We start from the raw sequence: 20,857 nt of genomic DNA, 5'->3' as shown, positions 1-20,857 counted from the left end.
ATTACCTACTGTCAGCACAGAACAGCTTTAGGTTTAAAATTACCAGCCTCATTTAGTCTCTGGGCTGTGAATGTAGACAGGCTAGTTATATCACAGTACAACAGCAGTAATAATAGCTGTAATGGCTAATATGCTTTTAATTTTAGATTAAAGCAAGACGTGACAAATATGAGTGAAAAAATTCCTGCCCTACTGAGAGCATTTGCACACCAGCATTGCTTGTGGTTGTTATTGCACATGCAGAGTTTTGCCTCAAACACAACTAGAGATGAAGGTGTTGGGTTTCTGTCACTGACTGCTTCCAAGCCAAGTAATTTACCTTTCCTAGTGGGGCACATTAATTAATGTACCATGTATTATGCACACACCTTCCTTTTAGAACCAAACTGCCACAATGCTTAAACAATTTTTGTTTTGTCCTGTGGTTCCCTCTCCCTGTACAAATCCCCCCAAGTTCTGAGTCCCACTAATTACTGTTACCTTATGGATTTGTGTAGAACATTAATGAATCCTGCCATCAAAACCACAACCAAACAGCTGGGGCAATGACAACAATAGCTTAAATCCCTTATTGTCAATTTTCCACTTCATTGGATTTGATAGCACAAGGCAGTGGCAACCCTCTGAAACCAAGAAGGGTCATGCAGGTGCAAGTCCACCCTGAATACAACATATGCAGAAGTCACACAACCCAGCTTGTCCCATTCCTTCCCAATTTGACACAAGCTGTTGTACCATTTTCTTACCCTCATTTAAAAAAAAATAAACCATCACCTTCAATTTCTGCAGCACCCTGAACAATTGTAACTCATCAGACATTGTGTATCTAAATAAACGTTTTTAAGTGTGCATTCAGAGGTATTAAAACAGAAGAACATGAGTTTGGAGATAGCATGTGCATCACAGGTTATTCACAGACCCAAGGATAGCATGCCCTGTTTTTCACATGTACTTCACAAAAAGGTGAATTGTGCAATATATTTTCAACACCCGGTTCTTGGGTTTAGCCTATTTGCTACCTCCACAAAATCAAATAAAACAAAGTAACACATCTGAAAATTACAGCTCACTCCCTTTAAAGTTGCACTGAGTTCATTACCCTAAAGGTGAAACAGGTGTATCTACTTCTGGATGCTTTTTTTGCTGAATGTACTCAAAGTTCAACCAACCTTTGCAAGTCTACCACATAAAATTTTTCAGCTATTCACGTTTTCTTAAAAAGCCATTTTATAAAGAAAAAAAAAAATCCCCACTCACATTTACTGCAGAATGTCACAGGTTCAGCAGTTCAACTAATTCCTTCCGTGCCTACTTGTCTTTAAGATTTTAACACACACATGCACATCATGTAATTGTAGGTACAATACTTCCCCTTATTATTTAATCCCCTGAAGCTATAACTGAAAAATGCTAATATTACCTTGCATGCTTGAAGCAGCTTGTTAAAGAAAGGCAATTTTCTCATGTGTCAAAAGATTCCAGTCCCATGAGATCCTCTGGTTAATTCATAAAGTAATTTAATCATAATTAAAGCAAAATTGCATCTTACCCAACCATCACGTTTTGCAAGACAGATTTAGCAAAAAAAAAAAAAAAAAAAAAAAACCACCAAAAAGTTTACACTGCCAGCAGGAATAAGGAAAAGGCACATTGCAGGAGATGGGGGGGAATTAAAGGTGAGAGGCTGTCAAGCTCCTCTAGAAGAAACAGAGAACCTCAGAGGGTCCAGGCTCTCCCCACCTCCCAGAGAGCTCGTGGCTACATGGGCCACTCTCATCTGTACAAGACAGATGACTTATCTGGCATGAAATGAAAATTAAAAATTATTTACTCAGGGAACTTGCTCACCCCCAGTTAATCACAGTGAGACCAAAGCACAGCTTCTGCTCTTCACCCCCACAGAGCAGCCAGAAAGGAGGTGGGCATTTTGTTTTCTGATGGGTTATATTCAGCCACAGAAGTAACCACATCCCCAAGAATGACATAAAAATCTAGATAACTGGAATTGGACCCAGTTTCCTGGATGGGGTGAATTAAAAATAAATACAGCATGCAAGACAGCAAGCCTCTGCATCAAACCACAACATCTCATGAAGGAAAACAGAATAAGCTTTTTGTGATTAAATGTTGTGTTCTTTTGTTGTCATTTTGGGGGGCTTTTAAATTACTGAAAACTGACATGTATTTCAAATACAATAACTAGCTATAATCTTGTTTATAGAAAGTGTCAGGAGTCAGAAAATCTACATTTAAACCACCACGTTACTGAAAATTATGGTATTTCTCTCACTAGTAGCTACAGAAGACTGAAACCTCAAGACTATATTAGAATCCAATGAAAACAGATTCAAATAGAACACCCAGAAAGAGCCAGGCTAGATAGGGAAATTCTGCCTAATTCCAATGCACACACTGCAGGTGGGTGTGGGGAAAACCCACAGAAAGCCCCAAATAAATACAGAAACAAAAATAAGAACCAATGGCCAACTGCTGCCTTCCCTCACACAAAAGAACAGCAGCTATGCCAGATGGAACCAAACTTTACACTCATTAATTGCAGGTCCTTTCCAGAGAAGCAGCAGCACAGGAGAAACTGTATTCTATTCCAAGATTCAACATTTGTTAAAGCTCGATTTTACCAATTCTTTTTTTTTTTGCAAGAACCCAAGCCTCAAACCACAAAGCTCTTCCTGGGAAAAGTCAAAGCCACACTTTCCCCATGGCTGCACCCATGTCAGATGAACAAAGCTTTCAGAGGGCCCTGATGAGACAAAAAGGTCTGAACAAGAAACCCAGCAGCCTCTTGGGACCATCTCCTCAGAGATGCTCACGACAGATCTCCCCCACCTCAACATCTTCAAAGCCCTCCACAAACCTAGTTTATGCACCCAAACCTCCCATTTAGAGATACTCATTTTCCTAAATCCACAGACAGCCCTCACCTTGCTGAAAACAGCTTACAGCACCACAACAAACACTTTAATTTACTAATAAGGCTTACATCCAGCTTTAAATGTTCATTTTTTAGTTCATCTGCCCCTTGTTCCTCGCTCATACACGATGCAGGATGGTGGAGGTTTAGAAGGGGTTGTGTTCTTTCCAAACAGCTGCTTTTGGATTCCCAAGCCACTCTACAGAAGGAGCACCAATTCAAGACACTAGGGCTCCAAACTGCAGAAGTGCCTTCCAGATATCAAGAAGAGCTTGTGATTTGGATATCTCACTGTTTCATCAAGAACAGGATGTATTTCTGACATCTTTCCTTCTGACAACTCAATGCTGCATCCCATGAACACTGAGAACTTCAAAGGTGTAGTCCACAAAGAACTAACAACCATGGAAAAATAACCCAAGATACTCTCACACTGCACAGGCTGTGACACTTATGGACCAAAACAAAAACAACCTTTCACATCTTCCATTATTTTTAAATAGAAAATATCCATGTAAATTATTTTTTGAGAATCATTGTTATGATTCAGAAACATTATTTACTTGCCCTTCTTGAAGATTTCCATGTAAATCATTACTTTCAACTGTATCAACTCCATTCAGCTATTTCAACTGTAATTTTTAAAGTCCTGAATAGAAGGCCAGGATTAAAATAACCGGGTTTGATGTTAAGTTATTCAAGTCATGCTTAATTTTTACTGCAAGGTTCAGAAAGCTTTTTTCAGAGATACTTTAGATTTCTTTCCAAGAAACCAACTAAGTACTGTGGATAAACCTGTGCTATCTGCTACTTCCAGGTTGATGACAATGTTTATGAAAAAAATATTTAAAATATGCATTATTGTCATTACCCTGTTCAGAGTGGAGATGATATTTAGAGTTCAGGGATGGTGGCAAGCAGACAAAAGGGACACGAGGTCTCCAGCAGCACATTTGCTGACACTGTCACTGACCCACCTGTAAATGTTCTAAAGGGGGATCCCTCCACCATCCCGTGGGAGATTATTAGCAGCCCACCACACTGAAGGCCTAATAAATCACTGTCAGGCTATGCCTACAGTTATTCATCTTGTTTTTGTTGACATTTGTTCCATATTACCTAATAATCTGAATCCATCTCGAGTAACTGCTCTAATCAGTCTTTATGCTCAGCTGCTGCTAGCAAGTTAAACACTGCATTCATCCCAGGTCCTCTGAAGTCATTTCAGCCTGACATGAACATTTTCTGTATGGCTGAATGAGGGCAGGAACAAACTCTGCCTACCTTAAGAAAGGAAAAGCCCAGCCTCCATCTGGGCTGAGACACGAGTGATTTGTTTTATTTTAACCCAAATGTTCCCTTTCAGATCAAGGTCACTAATCAAAAGTTAAAGATCCTGATTTGCCTGACTGGTAGATCTATTAAATCAATTGATAATTTATTAACATTGATTTTGGACCCAGGGCACCGAGCCTCTCTTCCTTCTCACAATGCATCTGAAAGATGCCAGGAGTGAAGCTGACATACACAACAGCCCTACCATGCCAAGTGCTTGCAGGGGGGAAATCTGACACAGAAACTAGGGAATACAGAAGAATTATCTCAGCAACTTAAAGCCTGAAAAGGCAAGGGGCCAGTCCTGTCTTTGACACATTGCTTAGTCAACACATAGAGGATTCTTATTGCCAAGTCTTAACAGGACAGCATAATTAATCTGCATTAGGAGGGAGTGACAAATTCTCACATCCTTCCAGACTACAGCACAGTTGCCCCTTTCCCTCAGGAGAGAACATTTTAAGCCCAAGCCTGACTTTGTGACCCTGTGTTAACATGGCAGTCCTCTTCAAATAAACAGCTAATCCCACACTGTTCAACGGCAAAACCACCAGGATATTTTTGCTGCAGTAATGAGCTGGTGTACCTTAGCCACAATCAGGCACAGCAAATAAAACTATGGCTCAGCAGTAGCCTTGTCACCAACTTGGGCACTGGCAGGGCTGAGCTAGCAAGGAGCAAAGCCACCTTCAGTAACTTCACCCTTCCATCTGCAGGGGTACTGCTCCAAAAGCTGAGAAGTTGTCCTGCCTTTACATCAGATGAACTTCAATTTCAAGCCTCTGTTTCCCTAGCAGGGAGACTCTTCCACAGCTGGCTGTACCCCTCTGAAGTTCTTTCTCTTGGGTGGCATGAGCAAACCCCAAAACCTTGAGACCATTATGCTTCAGCAGTAGGTGACAGATGATCTAGATGGGCTTTCAAATTAAGGGCTGTTCAATATGTTCATCTGGAAATCTACCACCAAATGATTACCACATCTTTATTACCAACAAGATACTCTGAAAAAAGCCACATTTAACAGACTGGTTTACACAGTGAAACAGAATTGTGTCCAAACACAAAGAAAGGGAGTATCAGCAACCTCCAGAAAACAAAAAAAGAAATGTACTTCCCCGAGAATTTGGATGTAAACATCAGGAACAGCCACTGTCCATCTAGACAGTCCTAAAAGCAAGTGAAGATTCCAGGCTTGTGTTGTTCATGTTTGTTTCCTACTGCTGGCTGTACTGAGGGCCAAGGAAGTCTCAGGTTGGGGCCAGAAGGGATCAGGCTCTGATCATCAAACAGCCCCAAACATCTCACAGCATATACAAGCATGGGCAAGCTGGTGCTCCAGGATGTCATTTGCTAACTGGGAACCAATGTGCAGAAGGATAAAGCACTTTACTCATCACACAAGAAATCTGTGACAGAAACAAGAAATGAACCCAGTTTACTGGCCTAACCCTAACCCTGAGACAGCATGTTGGGACAGATGCAGGGATCTCCAGGTTCTTATTCTGAACTGAAAACAACAGGTAATGAAAGCTTTGAAAAGCAAAACCAAGATATTTTCATTTAAAGCAAACACCCATTCAGTTTAGGTAACTAAAGCAGACTCAGCAATTGAGGGATTAATCAAAGGATTTATTGACCAAAAAATTAATTAATGGAATGGTCCAAATGTTTAATATAAACTAGTTTAGAGAGCACGACTAATGTCCATTTTTCATCCTTCTGGAATATCACTAATACAGCTGTCATGTTTCCAAACCAAGTTTATTTTTAGGTGTAAAACCTGCTCTGGATTCTGGTCCCAAACTGAGTGCCCAAAGCACTTGACACCAGAGATGGGGATCATGAGTGTTTACAGAAACCAGTTCAGCCAAACTGAAAACAAAGGCTCAGAAAACACTCAAAATCATCCCTTCGTGTTCTGTAATTTACTCTCACGTGAAAGCATCATTACATCCTAAACCCATATTTTTTCCAGTGCAAAAAGCAAATTGACAAAGTATAGGAGCCCTAAAAACAAATCCACAAGTGCCTGAGACTTTGTAATAGTCCCTCGTGGACCAGGGTCAGCCAGGGGGGACTCAAGAGACAACCTTGATAACTTACAAACCCATCCTTTCTCATTAAAAATTACAGAGAAAGGATGGTGCCAAATATACCATCCAAGCCCTGGTGGCAGCAACCTGGCCATCATCTCTCAACTCAAACCCAGCACCACAGGCTGCTTCAGCTGAACTGGGAGCACCCACACCTCTTTACCTCTCACTGCAAACACATCTGGCAAGGCACAGAACTTTTAAGATGTATGTAAAAACATGCCTTGTTTATCAGCATAAATGCTGGGTTAAACTGGATGATGAGCAACAGCTGCCAAATCTGCACCAAAATAGTGGCTCAAAATGAATATTTAGTGATCAGCCCTGTTCCCCATAAGAAAGAAAAAAAAAAAAAAAAAACACATTTGTGTGAACAGGAAGCTTTCCAGGGCTGACTTCTATCTTAAAAACACCAACCATTTCTATAAAACAACATTTTGAGACTTTAAAGGTCTTGTCTTTACTGCTAGCAGTGTAGTACAAAATGGTTTGGAGGAGAGAAATGTTGCTGTACCGGCTGGGACTTTCCCAAGCTGTTCTGCAATTATCCCTACTGCACCTTGCTGAAATCTTATTTTCTGTAGTTTGGTTTACACTGGGGCTGCTGCTGACAATAGAAATTGAGGTTTCAGAAGTAAAACAGTATCTAATTCAGGCCCAAAGACTTTCCTACTCATTGTGATGTGCAAAAATGAGAAAACACAGCTTGACTTCAAGAACATATTGCAGCTTTGCTCAGTTGGCAGCATCTGATACATTTTTTTTTTCTTCCTAATTTGCAACCACAAAAGTATTCTTTAATAGAATTCCAGTGGTTATTTGAACTGAAATAATTTCCAACTATCACTAAAAAAATTGTCTTCTCCACTGAGAGGACAATTCTTAAAAAATCCTCTGATGATCAGTCTTTCCCTGCTCTCCATGCAGGATGAAGACACAAGTTACACAGAACAGAGGTTACTGAAATCAGTTCCAAATTTTCCAAGGTCTCCACAGGATAAAAATCACTAAACCATGCTAGAGTAAGCAGATGGTGGAAAACACTTTTTTTTTTTTTTTTTTTGCTTCTCTTTTGTTTAAAAGATGAAGTGAAGTTTGGTTTGAGTTTTTTAAAATGAAAATAAGCTGGACTTCTACAACATTTCCATGCAATTAGTCTTGCACACACAGCCTAGACAGCTCATCAGAGGACATCTACATTCCTGTTGGGATACAAGACCCAGCACAGCCACCCTCCTTTGCTCTCAGTGCCTTGAAGGCATTTGGGAAGCCCTGATCCTCCCGGGTTACTGATTTCCTTACACACCAGTGCTCTGAGCATCTCCTGCCACTGGGCTCACTGCATCCAGAAGCAATGCTGGGGGCAGGTGCAGAACTCCCAAATCCTAAGCAAATGCAGGAGCTGGCTCTTTTTCCAGCTGGTATTTTCCAGCCTTGCCCAGTGTAGATGCCCAAGTTCCAGCAGAGCCCCAGCAGACGTGCAGCTGCCAGTGCTCAGGTAATGCTTTCCCCTTGGAAAGGCCTGTGTGAGGATGCTGGATATTAGAAGCCTCTCCTTGTTGTCTGGATGAAAGCCCTTTGCAGGGGATAGGTGCTGAAATGATCCTTTTTAGTATGCTATTGAGTATTTTGTTATGGATCACACCATCTGTCCAAGCTAGTGAATTGCAAATGACTCCATCAATTTTTCAAGTTTAAGCTTAAAAAAAAAAAAAAAAGCATGTGATAGCAAAAAAATCCCATACAAGCACTTTGCACTGCACAGCTATTATTTGAAATCTACCACTGAAAACACAGGATTGTTTCAAAAGCATGTTCCAAATTTCTTTTAAAATCCCCATTATTTCTAACCTCACCGGTCTTTGTAGGAAAACAACACTCCTGGCTTTTTCATCTAAATATTAGCAAACACAGTGCAAAGTACTTTGTTGATATTAATGTGCTTACAGCTTATTACACTGAGTTAATTAAAACCTGAATAAAATAAAATCTGGAAATTCTGCATGTCTAATTTGTCCACTGAAGCAGCTTGGGTAATAACACCCAGCTCTGTAAGAGCATTAGGCTATCACAATGCAGCATATGATTCTGTTCCAGCTCTATTCATTTCCCAAAGAAATGGGAAAAGCTGCATGGCTTTATGGACAAACCATTAGCTCATCATCCCTAGGGAAATGGTTCATCAAAGCCTTTTGGCTCCAGACAGATTAGATCTCAGTCTGCTTCTCCTTCAGCAGAATGCAGCAGCACAGAGACCACAGAAGGGGTGTCCCATTTGGGGCAGCCAGAGCCTGAATTTTTTGGGAGTCAAAAGTCAGCAGCAGCTTATAACAACCACAAGTAGAAAGGTGCTGCCAGAGGGCTGGCATGTCCAGCAATTCAGTTCCTGCAGCATTTAGCCCAAAACGTGGATTTCAGGGAACTACAGCACCAGGCTACCCTTCCAAAGGGAAGGACAGGGAAGGGAAGTGCACCAGCCAGCCTGGAACTTCAAATAGGCATGCAGAAGTACCAAACACCTCAGCCTAGAAGGGATTCCAACTGGATGCAGCATCTTTTCTGCTCTGCCTTCATGCCCCACTCAGAGAAATCCTTGGAATGCCCTTCTGTGGTGACACAGTCATGTCAAGTCTGAAATTCCTGTGTTTAATGCATTAAACACATTTTAATACATTAAATAATCGTGTGCACACATGAACAGGCAGACAAACACTGAACCATGCTGCCCACCCAAGGTTTTACAGCCACAAGGCTGGAGCATCAGCTGGTCCAGCCTGACATCACTCACTCCTATTGATGAAGCTGTGATAATTCACACCAGCTGAGGATTGATCCCTGGAGAACCTTGATTGCCATAAGTTATGTTAGCTGCCTGCACCTTCTCCCACATTGCTCTTATCCAGCAGGATCTCTCACTACTGCCATGCCAGCCCCACGTTGCTCCCAAGACAGAATTTTGGTCCAAAAAACTATAAATACTCCAAAAAAAAAAAAAAAAAAAAGGTTCAAATTAGCATCTGGATGATATTCAATTGCAGGTGTATTATAATCAGCTAAAATTGAAATTTTTTTTAAAAGTAAAATGAAATTTGACTTTATGAAATTTAGTCCACATAGATCCCCCCAAAATCTCACTTTTGTTTAAGAAAGTATTTGTCTTTTCTCCTAAAATCCCTGTCTCAAAGCTCTTGTGACTACAAGAGGAATTTAATATTTCTTTTAGAGTGGAACAAAACAAAATAAGGAAGATTCTCCTGCTGACTGCGTCATAGTCAGAAGAAAAAAATATTTATGCAAATCTCAAATACCTCAAATTTAATAAACCCAAGTCTGAAAGCCTTGGACCATTTAATGAGTTATATTCCTGACTAACTGAACTTTACTCCTTCAAATTTTCAGGAATTAGAAGGAGAAAAAGCTAAGAGCAACCTTGATTAAATAACATTTAAACTGACACACACTCAGTGCTTTTAATGAATTTTATTTCTCCCTCAATTCCACTCCCAAGTACTCCTTCAGCAAGCACTGTGGAGATAAAGTGAGAATCCTGATGTATTGCTTGGGAAAAGCTTGGTTAGAACATTTCAGGGATATGCAGGTTCAAACAGTGTGCACACCAACAGCAGACCTCTGCAGTCAGAAAGGAGCTGAAAACCCAACTCTGATCTCCAGGGACAGCTCACAACAATTTCTTGCCAACATCCCTTCCTACTCTCCAGAACACAAAAAACCCCACACTGTTTGTAAGCAATGATTAATTCCAAAAGATGGAAGAGGAATAATTGCAGTAAGGATCTACATGACATGAGCAGAAATATTCCCATACTTAGCTTCCTGCCTCTCATACTTCCCTCATCAGCTCACCCAGGACACCAAGGTCATGGGGCAGCTCCTAGAGAGTTAAGGTCCACGTGTTTTTTCCAAATTCACATCCCACTAACCACAAAAATGATCAGGAAAAGCTAACACAACTTTGAGAGATACATCACAGCAAGGCAAGAACTTCAGGCACAGGGTAGTACAAAGAACTGTGACAAGCTGATAATTATAAATATTCTCTGCAGCTACATCTCTCTTTTTCCTCAGAGACAAAGTAAGAGCACCCAAAGAGAAAGACAGACAGACACTGCAAGTTGCCAAGATCCTTTTGAAAGTTGCCATCAGCCTCAGGCCTTGCTCTTGCTGTTGGCAATTAAGTTCACTTAAACTCAGAAGAAGAAGAGACAAATTTGGATTTTTGAATTGCTTTTTATATAAATGCTGCGTAAAATCCATCAGAGCCTCCTACTGGTCAGTTGAGATCATTCTGCTGCTCTGAATGGTATCAGTTGTCTCTTCTTTACAGGCTTCAGATCAAATTTATTGACAGGTAATTTATTCCTTGATTTCTCCTCTAAGAGAATCAAAACCTGCCAATGTAACCTCATGGGAAGGCCTCCAGCACACAGAGGTTCAAGCAGGAGAACTGGAATCCTTGGGAGGCTGTGGTTCAACAACAGCCTCTCCCATCAGCTGGAGATCAGCACCAGCCCAGCAAGTTTTCCCTGCAGGAAGGGACTGGATGAAGACAGGGGAAGATGGGACCACAGAAAGGAGTGAAATTGAAATTGGACCATGGAACTGAGCGAAACAGAAGCAAGGACAAAAAGCCATGAAGGAAACTAAACCCTGGGCATGCCAAGGTTTACAAAGCAAATGTCACCTGGTGGTAAATAAAGAAACACCCACAACTCTCACCTTGTGGGAAAAGACTCAAGACAGTGCATTCCATCCCCAAATCCTGAGCTTTTCAGCTGTCACTACAGCACACCTGCATTTTGGAGCCAATTGCACATCCACAGTAGATAAGGCAGGTGTAAAATCCAAACCCAGCATCTGCATATCTGATCAACATGAGAGAGTTAGCTATCGATTACATGTAGATTATTACTTTACCACTTATCACTATCATGTTCTATTACATTATCAGCATGATCATCCTCTCTCTCCCTCCTCCCAGTCAATAAAATATTGTAACCTAATCATGTAAAAACTGTGCAGGGAAAGGAACAAAGGAACAAAACACCCTGCTCCTTCTGCACAGTCTGCCATGTCTATCCTGAGCACTGATGAAGGTGCTGATCCCACATTATTTGAAGATAATGTCTAGTCCTAGTGACTTTTTTTTTCCAAGTCAGCAGAATAATGGCTCATGAAGTGAGTGAACAGTCCCCTGTGGCACCCTGGGGACCCGCTGGCTGTCCCAAACAAGTCCCTTTCTCCAGCACAAACACCAGCCCAGCTTTTCTAGACTCTTCCAAAGCCAGACTTGAATAGGAATGAGCTGGAGCTCAAACTGCTTGGCTCAACAAACACTATTTAAAGGAAGGCCAAAAAATGCCAGTCTCAATTTTTTGGGGTTAACGCGCATTTTTTAGCTCAAGCCATTTCAACCAGCCAGTAGAGAGGAAGCTTCCCAGGGGTCTAGGAGAGGTAGGGATTGATGTGCAGGGGCAGTGAGCTCACTGGGAAAATCAGAAGCTAGGAGCAGGACTCTGGAGGGACAAGCAGGGCTGTCTGGGGGATACACTGCACCAGAAGGGACCTCAGCCACAGCCTTGCCCACCAGTGATGCAAGGACAGCTCGTATGTACAGGGACCAGCTGCAAGCTCTCTGTCACAGCACACAGGAGAGACACGTGCTCCTGCTGCAGACAGTCTCCACACATCTCTCTTAGTGCCTCTGTCTCACTTTGCTTCAGAGCAACCAAGACAAATCTGATTTCCCTATTTTTTTAGCTGAATTGGGAAGGTGGGGGCACTTAAATTATGTCCAAGATGGATTACAGGTTTATTTCACAACCAAGCAATTCATGGTATCTCTCTATTTAGATAAGAATCTTGGAAATATTTTTTTTTAAATCCAAGACACAAATATTACACAATTAAAGATCCTGCAGTTCATTATTGCCTACTAACTCTTTGTATGCAAGTCTGTTTTTCTCCCCTACTGGTATTATAGCAGTTCTTATGTTTTGTGGCCAAGCTGACTTTTGACATTGAAAAAACTGTAATACTTATCTTAACATCAAATCCACAGGATAGGAAAAAAACATTAAAATGGCAACATATTAGAAATGCAAATAACAAAACCAAGGCAGAACCTCCTCACACCACACTTTCCAGAATTAGCTTTGTTTGCCATTAATGTAGTTGATTTATAGTCAATGTCTTCTCAGTGCTGCTCTGATTTAAACATCATTTTAATTTAACTACCCTTTCATTCCGTGGGGATTTCTTGTTAAAATTCCATTCACAACACAGCAATTTCTCTAAATTACACTGATGTAGGGATGAACCGATCTTATCAGCATCACTGAACTAGCAGAGCTCTTAATACAGGGGGTTTCATTATTTTTGCTGTGACATGACTTGCATCAAGCCTATTTACAAGCCTATTTACAAACACTACACTGGTCTGAAGAAGACCAGCAGCCAGACAGGCTGGCAGGAAGATTGACAGCAGAGGCTCGAGCTTATGTCTCTGCATTAGAAAATACAAGGGAAGCAGAAGAAGCAAAACACACAGCATTATCAAGAAAAGCTCAAGCAGTTAAGCAGAAATTACAGAATTGGGGAGTCAGAGTTACCCAGATAAACCAAACAGTTTACAAATAAAAATATTCATAAGACAAACATAAGCCTTTTGCATAGATCCTCATAAAAAAACCAGAGGATTTTCTCAGCAGAAATAAGAACTAAGGACTCCACCAAGTGTTATTTATTATTCCCTTACAAGTTCAGATAGGCAAACTACAGCAAGAGCCAGGAAGGAAGGGACCTCCTTTGATGTCATAAAATGGGAAGATAGGGGGGTTTATATCTTGCAACTTGTACAAACTGATCTTGGACACCAGCAGAACAGACTGCAGTGCTTACCCCTGTGCTCCAAACATGATGCTTTCTCTGCTTGTCAGGAATAAGATAATACAGAAGAAGAGACATTTGTTAAGGGCTTTGTTCAATCCACTGCTGTTTCACACACACAAGTTCTTCTTCTACTTTTTTTTTTGTTTCTAAACTAAGACAGTCAACTTTTTTTTTTTCTTTCAAAGCAAAAGCAAAGCCAAATCTTAGGTAGACAAGCAGAATACTCACTCAACCTCTGCTCTCCAATATTTCAGGGTTCACAGCTGTCCTAGGGTGACTTTAGGATGCTTGTATCCCCAGTCATCTGTTCTGTTAATGCTGGATATTTTACTCTCTGCCTTCAAGACTGGTTCTCAGAGCAAAGGTGGGGAGAAGCAGAAGCACGGAGTTTATCACTCACTCCTTAAAAAGCAGCACTCCTCCACATTCTGCACTGCACTGTGCTGTCTGGGCACTGACAGAGCAGAACAGAGCACTCCTTTGCTTTTCAGATGCTTTAGCTGGCTGAGGCAAAGTTTTCTCTGGACTGTTTTTTTTTTCTTTCCATTTTCTTGGAACTGTTGGAACCTGCTCCGGACAGGGACCTGGGGAGCACTGAGAGCTTGCACTTTGTGACCGGCCAGGACCTGCTCTGGGCAGCAGCCTTCCCCAGTGCCAGAGGGATTGATAACAGAGCGAGCACCCACAGCAGAGACTTTCTGATTTGTCACCTCTTCAGAGCAGCCAATGAGTTTTGTCATCTGGTGTAGATGCCATGGACAGGGAGAGAGAAATGGCAAGGGTTTCTCACAGCAGCTTGTGAGAAATTTTAAGGAGCTGGAAAGATGTGATAACCACTGACTAGAAACAATTTGCAAGTGCTGTTTTCCTACTTTATTTTTCTGTTCCTCTCAAGGACAGTGCGTGAGAAAGTCGTTTCTGTTAGTCAGCCAGTAGAATAGAATCTATCCTACCTCTCTATAAAAACCGTGCAATTCCTTTGAATAAAATCTTCTCTGCCTTTGCTCCAATCCTGCCCCTCACCTGTTCCTGCCCCGACCCCATCACACCAGTGACAATCTGGTATTATTCATTTTTTGTGCTGGGGACTGCTTTGCCTATTAAATAAACTGGTTTGTTCCACTCCTCTCCCAGGAAATTTTTCCCAAACTGGCTGTGGGGAGGGGCCATGTGGTTTTGCTTTCTGGGGGGGGGGGCCTTTTGGAGGTTTTCTCTCAAATTCACCCTAAACCAGGACAACAGCTCACAGTCACAGCAGCATTTTAAATCTTGACAGCAAGCCAGCATCGTGCTGGTGCTATTTAAAACCTCCCTAATGGCACTGCCAGCAGGAGGGAACTAACAAGAACTCAGGTGTTCACAACCCAGAGCAGCAAGGGAAGCACTGGAGCAGACAGCTATTCAGCTGCCAGATTCACCACCTTTCCTGCTTTATTAAGAGGAAAGATCAACAAAAATTGACTGGTGGCCTTAAAGTTTCCTAGAAACAGCTGCTCAGAAGCAATTGCAATGATATTTCAAAAAGGTGCCCTTGGAAGATGGAGAGAACAGTGATGTTTTAAAACCATGCCCTTGGAAGGTGGACAGGACAGTCTCTCAGCCTCACTCTCCTCCCATAAGTGCAATTCAAGATAAATAATACCACACAATTGCCTAAGAGCAAAGAAAAGGCAAAGCCTAAAACGTCTATCAGTTTTCAGTACAAATCTGCCTCTAGAAAAAAAAAAAAGTCTTTCATCTCGTATGCAGGTGACATTTGAGAGACAGGTACACACCAGGTATGCAGGTTAAAGCTCACCTCATTAAATTTCAATTTTTGGCTGCTACTGACTGACAGTATCCAACTGTTTCTATGCTTAAACTCAAGACACCCAAATCAGCAGCTATTTCATAACATATGTTCCAAGTAAGGGTCTACAAGTACTCCCACAGTAAAGCCAAGTCTGGCAGGAGTTGTGAATTTTCTTTGTTTTCTTTTTCATCCCCAGTTTCACCTTGAAAGAAGCTGAATATCAATTAAACAAAAATATCACAGTCCCTTCTATTTTCTGTGCACATCATGAAGATTGAGGGGCCATTAAATAAAAATTGCCAATATGACCAAAATAGCTGTGTTCAGTAATGCAGAAAACCAACCAGAGAGAAACATCTTGCTATTTTGATCAATAGCAATTTCCTCTTGAATGTTTATCCATCAATGTTTTTATTGAAAAAGACCTCTCTTTAAGACGTTCAGTCTCCAGTACAGGAAACAGTGTATTTAATTTTCGTAAAGTGTAAACAAATCTCATTTACCAGACATGGGAGGCTAAAAGGGAATTTGAAGGTTGGTTGCAGTAAGATCTAAGATGAGCAGTCGTGTTAACTCTGTAAAACAATTAGGCTGAGACTCATTCTCATCTTCCAAATTTCACTAGAAATTAACATTCCTCTTGAAATGCCTGATAGCTACAACAGATTATTAATTCTGAGTTGCTGAGGGATTTTAGAAGGGCACCCTGCCATCCATCAACCTGCACCCTACTCAGCACTTCTCTTCCTGTGCCTGAACCAGTCATGGGCATTAACCACACACCTTAATTATGTCCCCAGATTAAATAGAACTGGGCTGAACAGATATTTACTATTTACTTAGAGGAAAGTGTGTTAAAGGATTTGTCTTGTCTGAGAAATATTCTGCAGTTTCAAATACAAGGACTGCAGAAAAAATGATGTTTTTTAAGAGTACCTTGCCATCCTGCAGTAGAATGAGTCTGTCAGCAAATCAAACTCAACACTGAACTTCAAAGTAACTGGGTACTTCAACAGAACAGAAATAGCATTTATTTACATTGATACATAAAACAAGCATCTCAGGCTTGTTGGAGGCATTTTAACATCATTTAATAGAGGCACTTTGCAATCTTGGCATTCTGCAATGTGTTAACAGTACTTAGAAGATTCTTAAATAGACAAATATAAACTATTAATATTTTATGAGCCAAGATTTTCAGAAGTCTTTGGGGCTATTGATTACTTAAACCCATTAAGTGCTATTTTGATCTTGAATAGCTCAAGAAATCAGCAAAGAGATTCAAGCTAAGTGGCAATGGCTATTTTGAGAACAGGCAGTTTTTTGGCAGCTATCATTACTTATAATGAAGTTTCCACTTTAGAAGCCACTAATTAGTAAAGAATAGCTGTTAGGGCAGTTTTGTCTCTTTTTTTGTTTTTTCCCCCCTCCTGATTGAAACATGTGTGAGTCTAGTTCTTACCAGGAGCACAGACCAAAAGACAACCATAAAATTTATGGCATGAGTTTCCTAACTCTGTCATCTCTACTTATACTTCTAGAAAAGGCTGAAGATAAGACTTTAAGTTTGCCTTCAACAGCAAAAACAGATCACACCACAACAGGGATGAAGAAAGAGGGAGAAGCTCACTTAACTTAATATTTTGTCTACCAATTCTTCAATGTTTACTTTTAAAAGAAAAAAACACGATGAATGCATTTCCACCTGGTGAACAAAGAATCGTCATCTAAAAAATTAAAACAAAATAACTCAAAGAATACACTGAATATCTGCAATTTACATTTTCACTTTCATATTCATGCCAATGGTCAATTCAGAAAGAAACATGGTACATGCATGGAACTGAATGCAAAATACTTCTATTCCTGTGAGAAAATGAAGGCAGCAACTGCTGCCCATGCTTTGACCTGGTAAATGTTTAGTCCTGCAGTTAATAGAAAAAAAAATTCTTTTCACATTCCCAAAATGAAGTGCCTAAAGAGTTAAGAGAGAATGGCACAGATTTGGTGTCTTGTGCTTGAGAGTTTCTGTTTGTTGGGAGGTTGTATGGTTTGTTTCTTTCAAAAAAAAAAACAGGAGTGCAAACCAAATTTCATTGAAAGAACAGAAGGTTTGGCACCTGCCTCACTGGGAGCCATATGAAGTCACTGGTGTTTATCTCCCTCCAGCCTTCAGGGAAGTCAAAGTAAGCACTTGAATCTCAGGAGCTGCATTTTTTTTCCTCTATACATCCTTTTCTGTTACCCACAGAAGATTGTAAATTGTGCATGGAATTAAACCAAGAGTGTGTACTTCACCAAAATTGTCTTTGGAAGGGAAAGAACCAATCTGAATGAAAATATATTGAAGTTAAAAAACCACACAACAAACAAACCCAGACCTTTCTTCTACACAGAAGAATTGTTCTGAAGGTAAAGGATCACTACAAAGAAAATAGGAAAAAAATGAAAACTTACACTATTTTGAGCGGTACAGCCTAATTGTTCTGTATCTGATCCACAACTGATTCCTGGTGCTACACAAGACAATCTGCAATCTCACATATAATTTTACCAGCACACGAAATGGTAATAAGTAATTTCCATACCAAAAAAACCCCAAAAGCACAAATAAACAAAAAAAAGCCATCCTAAAAAAGACATTAACAGTGAGACTGGGAAAAGGATTGGAAAAAACCCAGAACGCAAAAACTGTGTTATAGAAACCTGAATGTGAAGGATCTCCTCTGAAGCTGGCTCAATTTGTCCCACTGAAAGGCAGAGGAGAACACTCTGCAATGTGCTGCAAGGAGAGGTGGCAACCCCACAACACCTTAAAAAAAATAATAACTCTAAAAAACCAAACCAAAACCAGAGAGAAAATTGCTTACTCCTGATTATTGATTCTGCTACAACTGGATTTGTTTTGTTTTATGCAACACAGTGAACTGATGCAGTAAGCTGCATACATCTCAGTAAGATCAGTATTCAAAAGGTACAAAAAAAGGTCACTTCATAGTCACCATTTATCAGAGTAAAGTAAAAAAAGCAGGGTATTACTGCAGCAAAATAACATCACCTATTTCTATACCAGGTTACAAAAAGACCTTGATTTTCTGTAGGTGATGTATTTTAGTAGCAATGCTGAGGATTGTGTTTATCCTCCAGCTGAGGATTGGTTTAATCACAGCACAACATGTTTTTCAAATACCTTCAGAAAGTAATTGATGATATGAAATTCAAAGCCTTAACCCTCAAAAACCAGATAATATGTTTACTGGCTTAAAAAAAAAAAATCCACAGCAGCCCAGGAGCTGCCTCCTTGACAAGGAGCACTGCATTTTCTTTTTCCTCACCCAGCTCTGAGGTGCCTCAGATTCCACTAGGAATATTAAAGCAGTATTTATTTATTTACAGCTGCTCCACCTGCACACAGCAAAGCATCTCAATTTTAGTTTTACAATGACCTTTCAGAACAGCTGTCTGCCTGTGTCCTGCTCATGAGCTGATTCATCTCACTGATCACACTGCACTGTGACACTGACAGTGACTCAGTCCCATTTTGCTACGGACTTCTCATTAAAAAATTGAGTTAATTAATGCAAAACAAACTACTCAGGAAGCCTCCAGTTTATAAGGTTAAAAGCAAGGACTTGGAAAGGCTTTTTTCTGGCTGGGCTTAAGGTGGAATAAAGGTGCAGCATTGACACCAGCTATTCTTATTGATGTTTTAAGCACAGAATCTGTTGAAATTCATGTTACCCCACTGCATCTTAACTGCAGGCACTCAACACAAGATTTGTATTTGATGTTCTCCTATGATGTACAATCCTTTCTGCAAGTCCCTGAAGGCATTTGCCTTCAGTGCCTAGCACCCATCTCTTTCAGAGTTCTGCCTAATAAGAAAATCTTCATTTCAAGACCTGAGAAAAAGGCTGCCCTGATGTTCCAGCCCTCATTTCCCTCTCCCAAGGTTTGCCCTCTCCCAAGGTTTGCCCTCTCCCAAGGTTTGCCCTCTCCCAAGGTTTGCCCTCTCCCAAGGTTTGCCCTCTCCCAAGGTTTGCCCTCTCCCAAGGTTTGCCCTCTCCCAAGGTTTGCCCCTCTCCCGAAGGTTTGCCCCTCTCCCGAAGGTTTGCCCTCTCCAAAGGTTTGCCCTCTCCAAAGGTTTGCCCTCTCCAAAGGTTTGCCCTCTCCAAAGGTTTGCCCTCTCCAAAGGTTTGCCCTCTCCAAAGGTTTGCCCTCTCCAAAGGTTTGCCCTCTCCAAAGGTTTGCCCTCTCCAAAGGTTTGCCCTCTCCAAAGGTTTGCCCGCTCCAAAGGTTTGCCCGCTCCCCGTGCCCTTACCAAGACCAGCTGGCTCAGAAGAAATCACAACACAAGCCAATCTGCTCCAAGTTAGGAGCATCTGACAGCAAAACAAAAAAGAACAAATTGAGCTATTAGCCCCCATAAAAATCTTGCAAAAAAGCCATCACCAAAATCACTTGGAAACAGTGATTTTAAGGGCATTTCATGGAGGCCAAATAACAAAGTCAAAGCTCTGTTTTTTGCAAGGTGTTTTTCCAAGGAAGACTCTGGTGTTTCTCCTGGGAGATTGTGTCCCCTCCTCATGACACAGCACAGAAACCCAACCATCAGAGCACACCTCCACCTGCAGCAAGACCTCAGAGCAGCCCTGAGCTTCACCACAAGCTGTGCCAGGGCTTAAAAACCCAAAGGTCTGCTGGTGCAACCTTTGCTGCCCAAACCAAGAGGTTCTTGTGCCCTCCTGAGGAGCTCCCTGAGTTATCCAAGCTGGCAGCAGAACACAAAGGAAGGTGCAGAGAGCTGCTCCAGCAAAGCTGCTCAGGTCAGGTTTCCCTTCCATGGAGAGGAGGGATGGCACACAACAGGGCAGGAAAGGTCAGGGACAAGAGAGCTTTGAGATAAATTGGCTCCTTGAAAAGAGAGAAGCCACCTACAAGCACCCCTGGGAAGAAAGAGGAAGCTGGTCTTTAAAAGCACTTTTAATCCTTGTTAATGATAATTGAGTTATATAACTGAGCATATATAAAATTAAACAAATCAGGGTTCATGAAGCAAAGGCAAACTGGTCTAAGCTCCATCCCCACGGAATCTCAGATATAATTAATGCCATGGGACTTTCCTAGCTCTCAATCAATTTCCTCCCCCAGAAGGGCAGTGTGCTGCTCTTTTTAAAATAGAATATTTGAAATATGTTCTGACCAAAGACAACACCTTTACGCGCTCTGAAAGTGCTAAGCATTATTCTCTAAAATAAAAAAATTCCTAAAGGAGGTAAAAACCCCCCAAATTTTCATCAAAAAAGATTAGGAAGACGCCCATGCTTTCCACCAAATCAGTAAGCACTGAGACAGCAAAGAGAAAGGAAATTGAGAGTAATTTCTTGTACAGGATTGCTGTTTTGCTTGACACGCAGGAAGCAGGGAAATGCCATTTATGACACCAACAGGAAAGAAGAGAGTAATTTTTGATGCCAGGTACTATTGCTACTTCCATTTCTATTAATATAATGGACATAAATTTGAGAGATTTAATGATTCACTAAATCCCACAAAAGGAGGCAGCCCACTACTCCCAGCAGCACTGCTTCCCTAGGGCTTGTGCCAAGCTGTTAAGAGAGCAACAAATCCAAGAGCTTTATAAATATTTCTGCAGGACTGTAAATACCCAGTTCAGTGGGGAATACCTGTGTACACACAGGAAATACCAAAGCTAATGCAACACAAATAGAAGGAAAAAAAAAAACCCTGTGCTACCCAGAACTGCTCTGTCTCAAATGCTCTCTCAGGTGTGCA

General features: G+C 41.1%; 1 protein-coding gene across 3 annotated transcripts in view; it reads right to left on the bottom strand.

The window, feature by feature from the left end:
- The window catches only part of NAV2 (neuron navigator 2), a 380,173-nt gene that overhangs the window by 337,449 nt on the left and 21,867 nt on the right, over positions 1-20,857 (bottom strand). Inside the window, exon 1 of one of the 3 annotated variants that reach the window (XM_050974860.1) lies at positions 1,258-1,303. The exons of the other annotated variants lie outside the window; for them this stretch is intronic. The gene's annotated coding sequence lies outside the window, so the exon portion shown is untranslated. Of the gene's footprint in view, positions 1-1,257; positions 1,304-20,857 lie in introns of those variants that run through there. 3 annotated transcript variants of the gene reach the window in all.

Source organism: Serinus canaria, chromosome 5, assembly GCF_022539315.1.
Source record: "Serinus canaria isolate serCan28SL12 chromosome 5, serCan2020, whole genome shotgun sequence".
Taxonomy (NCBI): domain Eukaryota; kingdom Metazoa; phylum Chordata; class Aves; order Passeriformes; family Fringillidae; genus Serinus; species Serinus canaria.
The sequence above is the reverse complement of the archived record's forward strand: the minus strand, read 5'-3'. Positions and strand labels throughout refer to the sequence as shown.